We start from the raw sequence: 4577 nt of genomic DNA, 5'->3' as shown, positions 1-4577 counted from the left end.
CCCTGGGGACTCTTATTCTTTGTATTAGGACAACAGTCATATTGGATGAGGGATTCCCTTTTATGATGTCATTTAACCTTAATTACCTCTGTAAAGGCGCTATATCCAAATACATTGAGGGTTAGTCCTTAAACATATGAGTTTGAGGGGGACAAAATTCCATAATAGTACAGAAAACATACATGTACAGTAATAATACTGTAATAATCATAAAGCAAACATACTTATAGCCACCACTTACATCAAGACATGAAACATTGCTATTACCAAAAGACACCTTAACAAACCATAGCCCACAAGTCTTTTCCTAAACACACCATCCTTCCTTACCCTAAATGTAATCCACTCTTCTGGGAGCTGTTTACTTTGTAGTTTTCAATCTATACATGCAGCTTTATATAGTGTTGTGTAATTTGGTCTACTTTTGTATAATGGAATTGTGCTCCTATGTATTATTTGGGGTCTTGGTTTTTTCACACAACCTCTTTTTTGTGAGATGTATTGTAATACACAAAGTTTACTCATTTCTCAGCAAGGACAAGATATTAAATATTTAGGCTTAAGGGCCATGTGTTCTCTGTCACAATCATTTCTGCTATTGTTGTGAAAACAATATAGACAATATATAAGTGAATGCATGTAGTTATGTTCAAATAAATATTCACAGAAACAGTTAACAAGTGTGCAAACTGTAGTTTTCTAACTGATATCGTTTGGATCTGTATTCCCACCAAATTTCATGTTGAATTGTAATCCCTAATGTTTGAGGTACTGCTTGGTGGGAGGTAAATGGATCATGGAGGCGGATTTCACATGAATGCCTTAGTACCATCCCCTTACTGTGATAGTGAGTGAGTTCTCATGAGATCTGGTTGTGTAAAAATGTCTAGCACCTCCCCGTAGCTCTTTCTCTTGCTGCTGCACCCACCATGTGAAGTATCTGTTCCCGCTTCATCTGCTGCCATGATTGTAAGTTTCCTGAGGCCTCCCCAGAAGCTGAGCAGGTGCTGCCATGCTTCCTGTAAAGCCTGCAGAACCGTGAGCCAATTAAATCTCTTTTCTTTATAAATTACCTCAGTCTCAGGTATTTCTTATAGCAATGAAAGAACAGACTAATACACCGACTTCTGCTCTGTAGGATCTTTCATGCCTGACATTGGTTAATTGTACTTCCTTTCTTTTCCCGATTGATCTCAAAAAGTTCATTAAAAGCATTTGAATATAAAAGTAACTTTCCAATTGGTTGGGTCTCTGGACATAGAATTTTGAGATTAGCAGTACTTTTCTTTCAGCAAGTTGAAGATATTATTTTATTATCTCCTGATTTTTATTGTTGCTGCTAAGAAATCAATAATACATCTAACTGTTGCATTTTATCTCTTTTTTCTTTTCTTTTTGCTATAATGAAGAAATTCTCTTGATCTTTGGTATTCTATACTTTCAGTAGAATGCCTTCAGATAAAAAATGTTTTAAAAATTAGTTGCTAGAGATTCAGTGGGATTCTTGAATGATTTTCACTGTGTCTAGAAATTTCTTAGCCATCATTTTCATACATTGACTCTGCCCTTCTCTCTACTTTCCTTCAAGAACTACAATTAAATATATAATATATTTGCTCTTTTTCTCTTACTTATCTCTTAAGTTCTCTTCTATGTTTCCATCTTTTCATTTCTGTATGCTGCTTTCTATTCAATTTCCCATGACTTACTTTCCAGTTCATTTATTTTATCTTCACTGTGTCTTATTTGCTTTTAAATCCATCTATTAAGTTATTGAATTTCAAAGATTGTAATCTAATCTTTATTTTTAGAGTTTCTATTTGGCACTTTTTTGGTATGCTAGATTACTTTTTATAGTTTCCTCTTCTGGACAGATACTACAAGTTTGTCATTTTTTCTCTGTACATAGTAACATGTATTTTTATGATCTATGTTTCATAAACTGTATCTGACGATTATCCTGTAAGAAGTGTTGATAGATGTTCGTCGATTTGCTTTTGCTTATGATGCTGCTTGCTCAGGGTTTTCCTCTTCCTTATGTGCTTTGTTATGTCGCCTTTGAGAAACATGAGTGTTCTTTGAGGACTAAGATAAAGTGGCATCTACACAGGATGCCTAGGAGAACTATTTCTTCTCAAACATTTTACATTAAATTTACGATCTTAAAAGTGTTTTTTGGCCCCTCAGGTGATATCAGTTGGGCTCCAAATCCACAAAAGTTTCAGCTTTCTTTACAACTTCTCAGTGACAGTATCCCTTTCCAATCATTACTTATTATGAAGACAACGTTCCTAGAAACCCCGTGGGATTTGAGGGTGGAAATGGGTTTCTTTTTAGCATACGTTTACTTTGAGAGGATGGCTGTTTGGGTCCCCATCTCACTGTGTAAAGCTTATCGCTTAGATTCTATAACTATGGTATTTCTGGGTTTTGGATTCCTTCCCCGTAAGCCATGAGATCATCTAGAGGAAAGGTCAAGTGTTTTTAGGTGGACAAACCTTCTCACAACAAAAATGACCTTGTCCTCCATTAGTTCATCAGGTTCCTTCTTTCTCTTGATTTTATCCAGATGATTCTTTTCTACCGTCACATCTTTAATACTTTTAAGACATCATACAATTTTTAATCTATCATTTTGTTGTTCTCAGTGGGAGAGTTGGTCCCCATAATCCAGACCACATCACTAGAAAGGAAAGTTCGAAAAATATTTTTTTTTTTTTTTTTTTGAGACAGAGTCTTGGTCTGTCGCCCAGGCTGGAGTGCAGTGGAGCGATCTTGGCTCACTGCAAGCTCTGCCTCCCGGGTTCAAGCAATTATCTGCCTCAGCCTCCCAAGTAGCTGGAATTACAGGCATCCATGACCACACCAGGTTAATTTTTGTATTTTTAGTAGAGATGGGGTTTCACCATCTTGGCCAGGCTGGTCCTGAATTCCTGACCTTCTGATCTACCCCCCTTGGCCTCCCGAAGTGCTGGGATTACAGGCATGAGCCACTGTGCCTGGCCGTTTTCTTCCGTTTGTTTGTTTTGTTTTGTTTTCTGAGACGGAGTCTCCCTCTGTCCCCCAGGCTGGAGTGCAGTGGTGGGATCTCGGCTCACTGCAAGCTCTGCCTCCTGGGTTCACACCATTATCCTGCCTCAGCCTCCTGAGTAGCTGGGACTACAGGCGCCTGCCACCACGCCTGGCTAATTTTTTTTGTATTTTTAGTAGAGATGGGGTTTTGCTGTGTTATCCAGAATGGTCTCTATCTCCTGACCTCGTGATCCGTCTACCTCGGCCTCCCAAAGTGCTGGGATTACAGGCGTGAGCTTCCGCGTCCAGCCTGGTTTTATTTTCAAAGCTCAGTACCAGAAGCTAAAACACAAGAGGTTTTATATTATTGGTGCTTCTGTTTTTGATCTGCAGCACTGAAGGGGAGCTACGATAATAGTGATAGTAGTAAATGTTCTGAAAAGTGTGGGTAGCCTGCATTGCTGAACTTCCACAGTCATGTTTGTCCTCACCTTATAACTCTGCCTCTTGTTCTGTGTGGAACACAAGTCCATTGGTAAAGCAGTTTTTCCCTGTGCTCCTCTGTTGAAGCACACGTGGTGAAGTCTGATTCCAAATCCAAATAAGTAAGCTGACCCCATCATGCACTTTTAAAATCTGAACACACTGTTTATTTGGCACCAAGACATGAGAACCATAGAGCCCAGGCTTTTTCACCAGCTTCTAAGTATAAACGCAGTAGAAACTGCCTTTGCAAAAAATATAACTGAGAAAATTATGACAGTGAAAGAGATCAACCTAACCTACTCCATCTTGTTTCTAACCTCCAAGCTGTCCTTGTTCACTCCTGGGCATAGGCCAACTTTGAGAGGAACTAAGTTTATAGTTTAACTTGGAGACAAAGAGAATAGCAGCTCTTTCCCAAAACAAACCCCTTTCCTGCCTGAGGATTGACTGCACTTGCAGAACTAACAAATTAGCCATGAGACTAGAAATTATGGTTTAGGAGTCATGCAGCTAGAGGCTGCAAGATTCCGGACCTCGCCAAATTACTCCTGGGGATAACATCACTATTATAAAACCTAAGATCAGTGCTTCAGATATTTTGTGGACCCTATACTTAATGGATCAGCTGACACCACCCAGGTGGATAAACTAGCTCATCTGGTCTTGTGGCGCCCACCCAGGAACTGATTCAGTGCAAAAGAACAGCTTTGATGCCGTTATTTCATCTCTGACCCAATCAGTACTCCCAATTCACTAGTTCCCTACCCACCAAATTGTCTTAAAAACCCTGATCCCTGAGTTTTGGCAGAGACTGATTTAAGTAATAATAAAACTCTGGTCTCGTATACAGCTGGCTGTGCGAATTCAACTCTTTCTCTATTGCAATTTTCCTCTCTTAACAAATCAGCTCTCTCTAGGCAGTAGGCAAGGAGAACCCTTTGGGCAGTTACACAGTGACATTAAATTTACTGTACAAATTACAAGACTTGAATCCCCTGCCTTTCAGTACAGAAACCCACTTAGGTCCCAGAGCTCACTGTGCACTGAGGAAACGGCCTGTATGTCTTTTCCTTCAGCTT

Source organism: Trachypithecus francoisi, unplaced genomic scaffold, assembly GCF_009764315.1.
Source record: "Trachypithecus francoisi isolate TF-2019V2 unplaced genomic scaffold, Tfra_2.0 Contig01440, whole genome shotgun sequence".
Taxonomy (NCBI): Eukaryota; Metazoa; Chordata; class Mammalia; order Primates; family Cercopithecidae; genus Trachypithecus; species Trachypithecus francoisi.
The sequence above is the reverse complement of the archived record's forward strand: the minus strand, read 5'-3'. Positions refer to the sequence as shown.